Here is a 16,567-nt window from a genome sequence, read left to right as displayed (position 1 = left end):
TTTTTGGTTTTTCAAGACAGGGTTTCTCTGGGATAGCCAGACTAATTCCATGGACCTTGTCTTCTCCCCTTGACAATCACTATCTAAAAGCATTAGCTATTTTAAATACCGGTTTCTCAGAGAAGCCGGAGTGAAGGTTTGAACTGTCACAATCCTGGGAAGGTTGATGGATCCAGAGACTTATTCCATGGGCTGTAAACAACTTACAGTTTGATCGTGAGATCAAACCCCAGAGAAGTAGGCCTGGCCTTGGCATCCAGCCCACCTCCCTAGCCCAGGAAATGTGGCCTGGGACCAGCCTGAAGGCACAGGAACACTGGGAGAGGACAAAGCAAGGCTTTTCATGATCTCCCAGTATCAGGATTGGCCCTCTATATCCCTTCACTGTCCCCTCCCCCTATCTCCCCACCCAAACAATGGATCTCTCCCCTCTAGACTGTATAGCAGCTGCTCTTGTGCCAGAATACAAGTATTCAGGCACCCATCTTTCCTTTCTGCTATGTTCCGTTGCAAGACACACTCCAGGTATGATTTATTTCTGGTTCATTTCCTGTGACTCAGTTACATAGGTTGCAAAATTATGATAATAATGCTTGTCTCCAGATAATGAGTAAGGAGTTCCTATTTCTCTTCATGGAGATGTTATACAAATGCACAGTATCATTACTGCTAAAAATCCATGACTGGAGAAATTAAATTTCCTGGAATGTTTTATATCTCCCAGGAATGTTTGTAATCCTCTGTATTTACTGCTAAACGAGGTGGACTACAAGAAAGGGGATGTTTAAAAGGCAGAAATGAGCTCAATGGGAAAAATTAACAAATGGGAAAATTGCAGTCCTGCGTCGTGTGCTTTATGGGGAAGGAGGCTTGGTAAACATGCAACAGGAAACCGTGTTTGATTTCTGCAAGCAAGGCTTAACGAACAACAGACTCAGGCAGTCTTCAAAGAAAGTCTGCACTTGTTTACCTTCTGAGATGCAGCCGAAGAGAACATTACGCCTCGGTTTAAAAAGAAGTGGTGTCATGGAACAGCTTACCCAGCTCTGCCATGAGCCGAACTGATCTGGCATCATGCTGGCTGATCTGGGCATACAGAAAATAAAAGGATTCATTAGAACGCTGGAAAGGAAAGGCATGTGAGTCTTTGGGGTGGGAGATGAGACTGACATGTCTTTAATAGTTTCTCAGGCTTAGTTCCCCTTATTGTTTCCCAGACATACAAGCATCGGATTCAGGTAAATGCTCATTAACTCCATGCACTTTGCTAATACATTCAAGTGTCAATTTCCTATACTTGTTTTCACCTCCGGTTTTACCACAAGACACCATTTCTAGCTTTGTGGAGTCAGAACAAAGAATTGGCACTTTGAAAATTCATTGTCCCTTTAGAGATGGAAGTACAAACCCACTGGTGCTCCTTCCTGCGACAGCACCTCAGGCTGTCAGCCTGAGAAGACCATGCCATGATACTCCACCCCCACGCAGGCCCCTCTTCACCAGAACTAAGTGCATCCTTTGATCTTCTTCTTAGGTAATGGCTGTAACTACCCACAGTCCTTCAGCCTAGGACTTAAAAGTTTGACTGAAGAGATGAGCAGGGAGAGGGAAAAGTATCCTCCAACTTCGCCATGTTCCAAAGCCAGGTTGTCACCTTCCCCCAAGCACCTATTTTTCCAGCCCAGGACTCCCTCCCTCATCAACTACTTACTTATAAAATACTTCAAGCCTGTAGGAAAGTACCCAGGGATGTCACACAGCTAAGACCTACCAAAGAGCCAAGAATCCCCACTTTGCAGTGTCTGCCACTCATCTCATTTCTCAAAGATTGAGTGGAAGCGAAGGCAACCCTCCTTTTTCTTCTCTCTGCAGAGGTTCTTCATCTGACAGTGGTTGGGATCCTTCCCATACCTGCTCCAAACTATCTGTATACATGTGCTCATATGAAATGTGTGCACCCTAGCTTTGGGGTCACAGAACTCACAGAAGTGACCTCCTGATGCTTGTAGCCTGCTTTTTGCACTCCCTTACAGACTAGAAGCCATGCTGTTGGATCAAAGCATACAGGTCCCCCTCCCCAGTTTTACTTGCCATTATGTCTCTTTATGGATAGGCCATTGTTTTCAATGCCCAGGTAGGTGTATCCACTTTCCAGCCTTGCTATTGTCTCACTGGCTGGCTGAGTAATTGTAAAACTGTTGTTTTAGTTTCTTTCTCCCCAAAGCCAGTGTGGTTGGAGAGTCCAAATTATTATTTCTTCTCTCAACTCCTTTGCCATTTGCTCTACTCCTCCCAGATCCAGAACTTAGACTTATCTCATTGATTTTCAAGAATTCTTTATATATTCTATATAATTTTCACTACTTCTACAATCCACATTAGTAATCACTGAGAGTTGGGCAGAGAGTTCACAGGTAATGTGTGTTGTACAAACATGAGGATCTGGTTTCAGACCTCCAGAACCCATGTAAGAAAGCTGGGCACAGTAGTGCCATACTTGAGCACTGAGACAGCAGAGACAAGAGCATCCCTAGGGCTTAATGGTCAGTTCTGGCAGAATCAATAGGTTCTGGCTTCAGTGAGAGACCCTGACTAAAAGCTGTAAATCAATATAGGAAGGAAGGTACCCAATGCCAACCTCTGGCTTACACACACACACACACACACACACACACACACACACACACACACATGCTCACCAGTACACGGGGTACTCATAAAACATCAACCTCAGTAACTTATTAATACAGCGTGAGGCATTTCTAGAGCTTTCCCTTGTTTAGGCCCGGGATTGAGCATGAGGCTGCTTATGCTTGCCTGAAGTGTATAGTACACTCTTCTACATATTTTCAAAAGATGTAACAGTCCTTAATGTTCATAGTTTGGTACCCTCGCACAGCAACAAATATTGCTAAAGTCAATTTGTACAATGAAGAGCAGATTCTAGGCCTGCTGAGTCTGAGTCTGGGAACCAGAAAGCGGGGGCAATGTCCTCCAGAGACACTTGACTTGGCTGTCATTCCAGTGAGCCAGTCCCAGAGCTGGTGACTCACACATCCTATGCCCATGGTGCTCCAGGAGCATCGCGAGAGATGAATGTATGCCTGTGCACACATGGTATATTTGTATATGTCCAGGGAGTATCTTTATTTTAATCTAGCAGTCTAATTGATGAATTAAATGCTGAGGAAGCTGTTTTATGGCACCGGCTCTCCCCTCCCCCGGTGTGCATCATGGAAAAGTCATTTAGTCACTTCTTAGTTCTTCACTCATTTCCACTAAAATAAACACAGAGCAGACCCAGAAAGCCCATGCTGAGGACAGGCTCAGTGAATCTGTGAGCCTGTGGCTGGAAGCCTAAAATATTATTTTGAATTAACCTATTAACTCATTTGAGATAATTCTGTCCAGATTTTAGTCTGTATTTGTTCAACTGATTTATTGTCTGTTTTTCTTTCTCTCAAATGGGACTCATTATGTTTCCCCAGAGCAGTGTTTTCTGTGTTTTCTTTTACTACTTTTATTTTTAGGAGTTACTTTATCTCCTAATCATTGAGTTAGGAATCATGTAGCCCTAATTACAAAACCCAGATTTACCGTGTGCCCATTTCAGTGGACAGGTCTGCAGGGATACACGCGGAGCATCGGACAGCCCTTTAACAGGATGTCGGCTACACTTTGAACATTTCTGTAAGACTCTTGAGATTGATGACCTGAAACTGGATTTCTCCATACAGCTGGAAATGCAGCAACAGTGGAAGGCCATCAAGCAATGCCCCCCATCTCATGGTCAGCCTGCTGCAGAGGCAGGACCTCACTGGAAGGTAGCAACAGAGAAAAGGAGCCTGAGCTTAGGCTTCTAACTTGCACGGCTTTGGGTTGGGGTCTTAACATGCCTCACTAACTTAGTTAGGATCTTGGTCCAGTCACTTAGGTGATCTCATGTGAAAGCTAGAGTGACTGTCCTGTGGTTTTGATAACTAACTGCCCTGGCTACTGAAATGCAATGCTAAGGAAGCCGGGAGATTTGGAGGAAGTTCAAGGTACAGTCTTTGGACCCATCTCCCTATAACAGTTCCTGCCTGACTTCTAAGCACACCCTTGTGAGTGTCTCTGGGGTTTGTCACAAACTGGAAACTGTCCTAAGGAGAAAAGCCATGCTCTGATCACTTGTCAATGAGGAAGGAGAAAAGGGAGAAAGAATACAGAGAGAAAGAGAGGCAGGTCCAAGACAGGGAGAGAGAGAAGTAAGGGGGTAAAAGACGGGAAAAAAAGCAAGAAGAGGGAGGAAGAAAGAGAGAGAGAGAGGAAAAGGGGAGAGAAAAACAAAGAAAAAGAGTTGGGGAACAAAAGAAAGAAATAGAGAAAGGAAAAAGAAAAGAGGGAGAGGAAAGAGGGAGGAAAAGAAAGGAGACAGAGAGAAAGGAGGAGGAAGAAAGGGGAGGAAGAGAAGAGAGAGGGTGGGTATGAGAAAGAAAAGGAAGAAGGTAAAGATCTGGGCAAAGGAGCAAAAAATAAAAAGAGAATTGAGTGGGGAGAGAGAGAAGAAGTGATAGGGAAGTTCTGGAAGGAGAGCTGCAACCTTGCTTGTCTTGAACAGATGACCATGTAACTGTTAGCTAGAGAATGACTGAAGATCTTGGCGGTGAGGAAAGTAGTTTACTCTGCAGGCTCCCTGAAGTCCTTGCCAGAGTCATCCCAAAGTCGGAGTCTGGCTCCTTTACAGACTCTGTTAAAGATTCTTTTCCAAAGAGTTAATTTGAGGTGGGTCTCCTTCCTCGGGCATGCCAAGCAAAGCCATGATGAACAGCTCCTTCTGGAAAGGGACAAAGCTAGGGGGCTCTGTGGAGAACCTTCTGTACTGGGGAGACTGGATTGTGCCTGCAGCAGCCATTGTGGGGGATGGGCATCGGGTATCCCTGAACAGAGCTGCATTCGATGTTCAGTCACCTCAGCCTGCAGCCTCCCTTCGAGGATGATAATGCTGTGTCTTTCATTTGAAGCAGTGTGTTATTCCTGTTGGAGAGGAAAGAGAGCCTGTGAGGCTGGAAGGCAGGCTGAGCACTACCAATATCCAACTGCTTATATGACACACCATGACATAGGAAAGCTGTACATCTTGACAATGATCATTCTAAAAATTAGAACTACCATACTTCAGCAGAATATTTTTACTGCATTTGCCATTTTTACGCTAGATTTAAGCCATGTCTTCCATCAGTCATCAATCTAGAACAACAACGAAAAGAAACATTTAAATCTTATACCACTTGATTTTGCTAAAAGTCAAAAATTAAAATTAGACTTAAAAATTAGATTGTCTTCTTTTTTTTAATTTATTTATTTTATGTATGAGTGTTTTGCTCACATGTATGTCCATGTATCATATGTGTCCTGGAACTGAAATTAAGGATGGCTGGAAGCTACATGTGTTGGGAATCAAACCTGGATCTTCTGCAGAAACAAGTACTCTTAGCCACTGAGCCATCTCTCCTTTTAAGTTTTAATAAATCTTCCAAAGGACTTATGTAACAGCAAATTCTCATTCTCTCCAACCATATTACTAAGATGAACTTTGTATCCCAACTGGGTTTGAATAAAACTAATATTCCCACATCTTATAGGGGCAAATTGAAGATTTTCTAGTAAAATAAATATTGGCAAATTTTAAGGAGTAGCTCAGTAGGCAAAGGGGTTTGCCAGGAAACCAGACAAGCTGAGTTCAGTCTCTGAGACCTACACAGTGAAAGAGAGGAACTGACCCCTCAGGTTGCCCTCTGCCTTCCACACGCGCCATGACACGTGCAGCCCACACATGTGAACACAGGAAATTTAAATAAAGATGTAATTTAAAAGAAAAAAAAACATTTTTAAAGAATTCAAATCCATTATTTTTATAATGGCCCCTAAAATCTGAGAACCATTTTGAAGCACTGTACATGGCCCAAGACGGATAAAACTCACTATCTTAAGAGCAGCTGGGGGATTGTTGTTGTTGTTGTTGTTTTATCTTGTAGGTGGCATCTTTGAGAAACAGGAGAACTACAACTAGCTACAGCTGGTAGCATTTGAGGATTCTGGAGAACAGCGGCAATGGGACTGGAGCTTTGAAAGGACTCTGAATAATGAGTGATGTCAGATGACCCCTGATTGCGATTGTGTGTAGTATTTAAGTCACAGATTGCTTAGGTAGAGTTAAGCAAATATAAACGGCTTCACCATGTCTTATTTGGAGATGTCTTTCCTATGAAATAATATTTTTTAGATGACAGTGTGAACACCCAGAGTTTTAGACATAGTTACAAAAGCCTTTTTCTCAGCTGAGCTACTTTGACTCTTGTCATGGACATACAGTTGGGTCTGCACTAGGACAGTATTCCCAGGGCCCAGAGAATGAATGGAGAACACCACTGACAACATGAGTTCTATTTTAGGAATCAATTACAAGTGAAGCATGAGAGAATAGCCCAAAGAGGGCCATACAGAAGGCCCATGTGTTCCAGAGACATCCATCATCCACCTCTTCAGGCCATCAGTCATGGCATCAAAAGATGAAAGTCCCATTTGCCAATCAAATCCCCTCCACAGGAAGGCATTTTAACTGCCAGGCAGGAGCCAGTGTGTGAACGTTCAGATGTACACCAGATTATACTCCTGGGAGGTGTAAGCTACGTGTTCTTCTAAGGGAAATCTTAAAAGGAGTAATTACTGAAATGATAGCATCTGGAGTTCTCCCAGACTTCTAGGCACAAAAGATCCTTCCATGGAGTACTTTCTCACATTCAGCCGATGGCTTACTGTTGGCCTCATGGTTTTTCCTGACATCTAGCTTGCCTGAGTTGTCAAGTGGGTTTCATTTGTTCTTTGTGTCACATTTAGACTGAATAGCTGCCCAGCATTTAGCCACCTCTAAACAAAGAATAGTGACCCCGTACAGTAAGGACCATTAATCACATCCATGAGGAAGAGGTTGAAGAACTAGAAAATGAAACTGGAAATACTCAAGGAGAGCATTTGTTATCTTCAAGTATTTGAGAAACTGTCGTTTATGATTATTCCTTTAGGTCCAGAGACCTTGGCTAAACTGATGATAGGTGGCAATGTTCAAAGGCGAAATTCTGCACAGCCACAGTGGGAAAGCAACACAATGGAGTGTCTGGTGAAAAATTATGTGAAGGCCGGGTGTTTAATAATACAAGAACACGGCAGCTGGGAAGACAGGAACTATATGTGGACATATGTGGAATCTCTGAGTTCCAAAAGCCTTGGGGATTGTTTGCTGTTTGTTTTCTGGGAAGAGTTTTCACTGTGTTACCCAGGATGGCCACACATCCACCGTAGCTATCCTTTCTCAGCTTCTCAAATCCTGGGATGACAGACATGAGCCACCATGGCCAGCTCAATTCCGAGGGTCTTTAACTCAGGAGGTTTTGCCTCCCAGAGCCATCTCACATCAATACCCTTATTTGACTGACCAGCTAGTGGACTGTCATTTAGTGTGCTAACCACCAAACCATCCTGCCTCAGGCTTTTGTACCCTGCAAACCATGTGTCCAAAAGCAACCACTTAGTCTTCGGTCTGTGCTTTCCTACCTATTTCCAGTGGTGGTTGTAAAGAACAGGTTAGATAATTTACATAAAAATTAAGCACAAACCCTGGTACGTAGAACACATAGTAATTGCTAAATAATAGCCACAATTATTAGTCCTGATTACCGAATGCCAGCTTTGAAATCACTGTCTCCACAGGCACCCCCCCACACACACAAATCAGACCCAGGTGTGGTCAGTTCGCCACAGTGATTTCTTACTCTCTGCTTTGCAGTTACTTCCAGCTGCTCCAAATTTGCTTAGAAATATTTGGATTAAATAGTAGAACTGCCATAAAGTTGTGTTAAAGGGGATCCTAGGATGGTAGAGGTACATAGAAGTTGGAGTCGCCCTCTTTGGTCAGAGATTCCCAAATGCCCAGGTCGTTTGATTGCTCAATCCTCAGTTTTACGTACGTTTTAAGGCAAGTTTTATAAAAGGAATAATGAGCCAAATTGAAGACACTTGATCAAACAATGAACCCAAACTCTTCAAAACATCAAGGACTGGACAGACAAGGAAACTGAGGCATGATTATATTATAATTTAGAACAGCAATAAGAGTAAATTGTGGATTATGGGACAGAAAACAAGAGCCGGTAGTAAAGTTGGGTTCCAACATGCAAGTTTCCTCTGCTTGATCCCCACCAGAGGTTATACAAGATGCCAACAGAGAGGAAGCTGGTGATAGAGCTTAGGAGACACCACAGGTATGAGCTGTGTAAATTGTCTTTGTTCTTTAGATAAAGGAGTTAAAATGTTAAACACCAAAAGTTTTCCATTGGGTTAATTTTTAGCTTGTGATGCTCTACCCCTGAGATACATCCCCCACCCTCTTTTTACTTTAAATTTTGATTGAGGGTCTCACTGGTCTATGTAGCTCAGGCTAGCCTTGAACTCACTCTGCAGTCCAGGCTGGCACTGAACTTAACATAACAACACCTCAACCTTCTAAGGACCTGGGATTATAGGGCCTATATGGCCAGGCCTGCCAATAGAGATGTTAAAACAGCAATGTTATCCCAAGCACTAACTGCTGTGCATTACCCACATCATACATAAATACATGCATACTACTGAAATGAAGAGAAAAACATATTTTAAAAAGAATCAAGTTCTGTGGCCTGAAAAATATTTCTTCAAAGTTCAAATGACAAAGCCCTAACCCCACTGTCTCTGTTTGAAAACTGTTTTCAGGTAATTGGGTCAAATGAGAGTACAGGCTGAAGCGATGCTGGCGTCCAATAGGAACGATGCCCTCATGAGACACAACAGATCTGCCATTCCGTCTCCTGTGCTCCTTCATAGTCTGTGTGGGAAGAGATAGGGAGCTGGCCATCTACAAGTCACAAAGGAAGAGCGCCCTCACCAGAGCTGACTCATGCAGAGCTGGCCTCTACTGCCCTCTTGTCCTTTTCTCAGTGACACACTGTGACAAACTGGTCTGAAGGATTCGGTAAGGACAAACTCTACTGCCCCAAATGTATCCATCCCCTAGCTTTCTGCAGCTGTCACATCCAGATTATACAAATGTAGGGAGGTCCATGTTTTCTCTATTCTAGTTCTGCTCCCAGAAATGTGTACTGGGCTAAATCGAGGTACCCATGGAGTTACTTCTCTCCAGAGGAAGTAGTGAACAGCCTGTCTCCTGCTTCTCCTGTCCCTTGGTTTCTGACTCTTTCTCCATCTTTGGCGCGGGCAGACCATCTCTCAAGCCCTGCCTCTGTGATCATCTGTGACCATCTGTAGTCAAAGCCTCCACAGCTCTGAAGGTTCTGCCCTCCTGAGGACTGGCGGGCTCAGTGTAGATCCCTGATGATCCAATGAGCACCTGTTACAAGTAACACACATGTGCAAAGCCTGTTATCATGTGTGTTAAAACACAAGTTCCAGGGACAGAGCATGTTCATCTTCATAGCACACTAAATCTACTGACATGAGAAAGCTAACAAAAATTCAAACCCTCAAGACCATTACAAAGATATATAACCATTCTGGCCAAATCGAGGCCATGGAAAGTGACAAATGACTTGCATATAAAAGCTATACCGCTGCACACATGCTCTAGCCTGTCCAAGGAAGTGAGAAGATAGGGTAGAGAGCTGGATTGTGCTCATTCAAAAGCCAGATCTGACTGACTTGGCAGTGAGGTGTGAGACAGAGGGAGAAGGCCATGAGTACTCCTTCGTCCCTTTCCTTTGCAGCCTCCTGGTGTGGAGAGACAAGGCCCTTGATTGTAGGTGTAGAGTGGAGAGAGAGCAGAGAGATGCCAATGCACAAGCACACACATAATGAAAGGCCACCTTGCAGATCAGTTTAAACCTATCCTCTCATCCACAAGACTAGACCCTGGATTGAGAGAAGGAAACCTACCCATACATAGGCCTTACAGATATGCACACATCATCAGTGTCCCAGAAATCAGATAACCAGAAAAATATAATGAAGGGAAGATTATATTCGTAAGAGTAGCACTAATCAGGAGTAACTGAGCACCCACTAATGACCTGTAAAGAAAATTACGAAAATTAGAAACTTCTGTCAAACGAGAGATATGTGGGTTGTCTTAGGGCAGGACATGCCCATTTATAGTTTTGTGGAGAAAAAGGACAAGAGAACGTCATGTAATAAAAAGTGTGCAAGGAGGAGTTGGAGAGATGTCTTAGTGGTTAGGAGTTCACACTGTACTTGCAGAGGATCTGAGTTCGGTTCCCAGCACCCAGGTCAGGCAGCTTACAACTGTCTGTAACTCCAGCTACTGGGGATCTGATACCACTGGTCTCCATGGGCAACTGTAATCACACACACACACACACATACACACACACACACACACACACACACACACTCACACACACACAGACACACACTTAAAAACAAATCTTTTATAAGTATACCAGGTAATAGTGAGGGGGAACCACCCAAGCTTGGTATTTCAAGCTCATCACATCCATTATGCTTATCAGAACATGAGTCTCCATTTGTGACTGGACAAGTGCTCTGTACAGTTTGATTTCCTTGAGCACAAACAGAGATTATGTCTCTCTTGTGGTTTTAATATACAATGCCCTTCACAGGCTCATGTTCTGGACACTGGGACCCAGCTTGTGGCATGATTCCCATGGCTGTGGGAACTTCAGAAAGTAGGGCTTGATTCACAAATGCAGGGCACCAGAGATGGGCCTTGGAGGATTATATTCAGCCATCTTTAGCCAGGATGCTCTACTTGCTGGACCGTGGTAGTGTGGGCCTCCACCAGACGTTTCTGCAGACATGAAGTCTGCTAAGCCTTCTCTGCTGTCATTGACTGTGCCCTGTGAAACTGTGAGCCAAGAGCAAACCTACTTTCCTGAGACTGTTTCTGCCAGGGGTTTTGATGACAGAGACACAGGAGTGGCTAGTGCAGCCACTCCCTCCAGCATCTGGGGACCAGAAGTTCTTGGCCCTCTCCTTTTAAATATAAACTTTAAAAAGTAGAAATAAATTTTACTTTATGGTGCTTGTTCCAATTCTTAATTTCTTGGCTTCCAGACACCGAGATCATAACATCCTGAATTACTTGATGTGGAACAACCAGTAACAGGCTTGGAACCCCACGCTGCAAATGCAGCTTACTCAGTGGGGGTGCGACGGTGGCATAAAGTGTGACAGGTTCAATTTGCCTTGGTTTTTTTCCCCATGTTTTAAAATGCTCCTCGCATGACTGCATTATCAAGTCTAAGTCTCATGAATATTTAATACCACCTTACCCAGAATCCTTAAAATTTTTCTAATATCTATAAAAAGGTTCTCTAACTTCCCCTTTGACATGAAATTTTCTATAACACTGAAATGTTCTCATACTTCTTTGAGAATTCTGTACAATATTTCTTGGTCATATTCACCCTCTCCCAACTCTTCCTAAACTTAAACCCCCTTTCTACACACTCAACTTCATGTCTTCTTCTTATTTAACCCATCAAGCCCAATTCATGCTGCCCATGTACTCTTGCATGTGTGGCCTTCCACTGGAACACAGTGGACCTACCATGGGCCACATACTTTTAGAAAAACTGATTCTCTCCCCATCTCCCCATTGCCCATAACACCTCGGCTAGGGGTGAGAGGTTTGTGCCCACCTCACCTCTCCATGCTGGGTTTTTTATAACACTGACATTTTAAGTACAGTTTCTTACCATTTCAGATCAGAATTAGGGTTCATGTTTCAGATATTTTGTTGTTCTTACATAAGTATGACTTAAATAATATATGTTTCAATAGCAAAACTATCATAGGAATGCTCTATTCTTTCTGAGCTAGTTTTGATCCTATATTTAGACATTAAACATACTTAGAGATTCTAAAAGCCAACGTCCAGTGTTTAACTGCAGGACAGCCGAGCTAACCTTCCATCCTCTTTGGGTTAATGTTTATCTTTTCTGCTTACAACTGCCCAGGTAAACAATCATGCTTTCATGTTGGTTCTCACTATGAGAAAATGGCCATGAAGCTAATGAAAACCAGTTGCCCTGGGTTTTTATAGTTTATAAATAAAAATGGAGTGGGCTTTTTAAAACAACTATGTAAGAAATTATTTTTATTTTCCGTGTGGAATTCTTTCCTTTCTGCTTCACCACCTACCCATCCTTGAAGAAGTTACAGCAGCCATGATGGCGTTTACTCAACACAACTCCTGCCTTCCGTGCTGTCACTTCTTTCTCATTTGGTAGAACACCATCGAGTCATCAAATCGAGTCACTCATGCTTTAAATAATATTTGTCATTTTAACAACTGACTAAATAAACATACTTACCTCTTCATCGAGCATAGAGTGGGACTTCGTCCAGGCCAGAATGTAAAAGAAAGGAAGTCATTGGGCATATACAATGTCTGAAAGTAGGGTGGGAAAGATGAGGCCAGTGGGAAACAGGAAGGCAGGAGTGAAGAGGCCAGGATGAGAAGATGAATGATGATGCTCAGGTGAACTCATAGGTGTCAGTGGAAGGACAAATCCTTTTCCTGACCAAACAGAAGCCATTTAAATACCCCCACACCCTTCTGCCCAGTGCATGGAAGATTCAGTAAAATCAACACTAACACTCAGGGTTGAATCACACCACTGAGGTGACTCCTCCTAGCCCACTGTCCTCTTTAATTCCTAACAGTTTTTGTTGCTGTTTATTCTTTTTCCGCTTACAATTACTTAGGTAAATCACACACTTTTAGACTGTTTCTGTTACAAGACAAGTGACCATGCAGTTAGAAAGTCGTCTGAGACTAGGGTCTGCTGTGTTGGGGAGTTTCTCAAGGGCTACACCTTGCCACTCATGCCCTGAGTGACTGTTAGACCAGGCCAGGCCATTCTGTGTATGGAAGTAGGAGATCCCTCTCCACTAACCCCTGGCTTATCTTCTCCTTACTGGGGCATACCTTAGGCTACAGAGGAGATGGAAGTAAGGTTTCAGAACAAATATCACTGAAACTCTGACTTTGAGAACCTCTGTCCCAGGAATTGTTTTAGGGAAATACCCATGTCTGAGGGACTTGAACTTTCTTGGAGAAAAATTATACCTGGATGCCCAAACAGGTGGGTCTGTTGGCTTAGGCAGTTGAGCAGGTATGGACTGACAGAGTTATGATCAAGAATGATGGGATTGAGCATCTCCAGAGAAGTTGAGTTGGGAATTTAGCATGTGTGCTACCAGAAAAGGAGGAGAGAAGGGAAGACAGGAAGATGAACATGAGTCACCTACAGCATAACATATCTCAAAAAAGAAAGCAAATTGGCAGGCTCTGGCACTGACTTCAAGGAAATGTGGCCTCAGAACACAGGGTTGTCACCCATTGACTTGCTCAACAGGAATCAGTTCAAGTAGCAAGAAGTCCTGGAAGCTATCTGAGGCAAAGGTCTGCTTTGTGTATAAGATAAAGAAATGACTTTAGGAAGTAGTGATGTACACCTGTGACCTCAGCAGTCAGAAGTTGGAGGCAGGAGGATTAGGAGTCCTAGGTCAGCCTCACCTTTATAGATAGTCTCAGCTATAAAGAGCTCAAAGCCAGCCTCGAGATCCTGTTGAGGAGGAGGAGAAAGCAGAGGAGGAAGAGAACAAAAGAACAAGAAGAAATGGATAGACATGTGAACACAAGCACACACACACACACACACACACACATACACACCACGAATGTGTTGTATAGCCACAGGACACAGTGAGATAGACTGATCATCCCAAATGGCCAACTTGTCTCTATTTTCCTTTTCTGAGAGTTTGAAGCAAAGGTGAGCCATGATTGGCACACTCTAGTGTAGCCTTGACTCATTGTCTGCTTGTTCTCCCTCCTCATTCTTTGCAGCTAGCTGGCTTCTAGCCTCCAGGTCTTCTGTCTCTGTCCCCCTCTCAGAATAACTTTCTGTCACCAACAGGACCAGATACTGATGCCATACAATATGAGAGTTTCACAAATAACTACAAGGTTTCATCCAGATATGAATACTGAAAATAGTATTATGTTTGCCTTAATATCTGTGAGGACAGTTTCTGCATTTTGGATTTCTTTTGTTTAATTACAGAAAACAAACAAACAAACAAAATCCAAAATCAAGACAAAACAAGCCCTTCCCCTTACCATATTCTAGAAACATTTAGATAAGTTAATTATAGAAACACCTTTTCCTTTAGGAGTTATGAAGCTGTGAGTGGTGAGGTCTACCACATCAGACCTGACAGAATGTCTACTTGATACAGAGACATCCCACTGCAATGGAAGGGAGAAGGGGCCACGAGGAAGATGAATAGATGCTTTATTAGCCTTCTCTGACTTCAATAAAGCACTCCTGGGCACACCCCCTTAAGAAATTACTCAATTTCCAGAATAGCTCTTCATTCTCAAAGCCCAGAGAAACGATTCCTCAGATGACCCCCAAGTGAGCCCTTCTGACCCCTCCAAAGCACTCCATCTGTCTTTGCTGTCCTCACAGCACCCTTGCTGTGAAACCATCAAAGCCAGGGGCCTCAGCCCAGGTAAAGTAGATTTGCAAGGTGTAAACCTGGGCATCCTTTGACCCATTTGCTGCACGCACTTCCTCCGGCAAACATGTACGCTAAGAGCAGAATGATTTTAAGTCCTCTATTGTTATTATTCCCAGAGTAAGGAGAGAAAATGAATAAACCACAGGTTACACTACCCCTCACCTTGCCTCTTTGCCTTTCCTTTGTTCAACAAGGATGTGCTGGCTCTCTTACCTTAGCATGGTGAGTGCTCAGGTTAAGACAGCGTTCACATCTGTGTTTGGCAGTGTCATTATCCAGGGCCACCTACATCAACCACGAAGCTTTTGCTTCAGCTACAAAAAACACCTCTGTCCATACTGTCAGTTGAATTGCATGCCTAAGCATGGCACAGTGTCAGAAGAACCACTGTTTCACTCTCGGGGTCAAGATGGTTAATTAGGCACTTAAACGTGTCTGGACACATACTCAGACCTAACCACAAACGGTTTTTCAAGTGGCCCAGTGATCTGAAATACAAGTTAGTTTCAATTTGCACTTATTATCAGTTCATCCTGAAAGCATTTAATTCAGAATCAAAATTTCTTCCTATTCAGGAAAGTGTCAATACCTCAGTTGGGGTCCAAGTGATTTTTCTTTCTCTTCTAAAAAGGTGTTCTACGGATTACCTTTACACCCATCTTCTGTTTCAGTTACAGGGGCAAGCAGGACCTCCCCTTTTCCCTGAAAAATGCTTCTTGGTGGTGCTTCAGGCCTCGATCCAATGAGGGTCCCATTGGGCAGCTTAGGTAATGTGTCACAAGCTCCCCTGCTGCCCATCCAGGTCCTTTCACATCATATGATCTCTGAGAACATCTTGCTCAGAGGGAGTGTACAATCTTTACTCCAGCAACTTCAAAAGTTCACACTCCCTGCTTACTCCAAAGTCTAACTGTAGGATACTGGGGAGCAAAAGGAATGGGGTAAAGAGAGAGGTGTCCAAGGCTCTCAAAAAGAAAGAAAACTGTCAGAGCCTCAATTTAAATGACTGTAAGTGAGAAGACTAAAATAACTAAAACCTGCAGAACACGCCAGCAGGACAGGAAGTAAGGAAGAATTAAGAGCTGCCCTCAAAGATCTGGAGTTTGCTAGTCAGCAAACTGGGGGTTGGGCATGTTTCTGTCTTCAGCTTTGAGAATCCGTTCTTGCTTAGGAAAGCACAAAATAATTTCTTCTGAAGCCAGAAACCGAGTGAATGAGGCCTGCCATCCACACAGTCCTCTGCCTTATTCAAAATCCACTAGTTTAATTGTTGATCACATCCTGGAAAGCATTCACAGTAAGATTAGCCTCATATGTCACAAAACTACTGGACATTCTGACCAGCTGTGTGGACCTGGAATTGACCATCACAGAACTACCCAAACTGAATAATGGTTCAGCAAGTATATGCTATGAGCCCGTCAACAGCATTCAGTTTCCTCGTCTGTAACATGATGCTCCACATCAAATGAGGGAGAATAAATGCACTGTGTGGGCACTTCAAGTGCCAGGTGCAGAGGCTCAAGCCTATAATTCCATGTACTCGGAATCTACATGCAAGAAGGCCATGAGTTTGAGGCCAGCCTGGGCTACAGAGTGAGCTCCAGGGCAGCCTGGGCTACAGAGTGAGGTTTTGCCTTGTAACACTAAGAAGGAAAACAAATGTTTTGCAGGGATGTATGAGAGAGTAAAGGGGGAATATATTAATAAGTAAGTATATGTATGAAGATGCCATGGTATGAACGAACATTTGAAAATTAAAACAAAAAATCAAGAATATTCAAGAGTGAAATACTCAATATCTACCTGGTGAAGCTAGGTTTCCCACTGACTTCCACATTCAAATCACCACCACCAATGACATAGAGTAAGGACGTGTGTCATTCCTTGAGTAAGTAATTTATTACTTTACCTGCATTTCAGTTTTTTTTTAAATAAGATAGAAGGTAAAACAAAAATAGGACAA

The 16,567-nt window shown here is 43.2% G+C and overlaps 1 protein-coding gene across 17 annotated transcripts in view; it reads right to left on the bottom strand.

Moving 5' to 3' along the window:
• The window catches only part of LOC116068878 (zinc finger protein Pegasus-like), a 118,402-nt gene that overhangs the window by 6,482 nt on the left and 95,353 nt on the right, over nt 1-16,567 (bottom strand). For 15 of the 17 annotated variants that reach the window (XR_004109738.1, XR_004109739.1, XR_004109740.1 and 12 more), the window contains one exon: nt 4,640-5,016. The gene's annotated coding sequence lies outside the window, so the exon portion shown is untranslated. Of the gene's footprint in view, nt 1-970; nt 1,087-3,802; nt 3,818-4,639; nt 5,017-16,567 lie in introns of those variants that run through there. The other 2 variants (XR_004109726.1, XR_004109729.1) reach the window with 2 other exon arrangements.

This window comes from Mastomys coucha, unplaced genomic scaffold (assembly GCF_008632895.1).
Source record: "Mastomys coucha isolate ucsf_1 unplaced genomic scaffold, UCSF_Mcou_1 pScaffold22, whole genome shotgun sequence".
Lineage (NCBI taxonomy): Eukaryota > Metazoa > Chordata > Mammalia > Rodentia > Muridae > Mastomys > Mastomys coucha.
The sequence above is the reverse complement of the archived record's forward strand: the minus strand, read 5'-3'. Positions and strand labels throughout refer to the sequence as shown.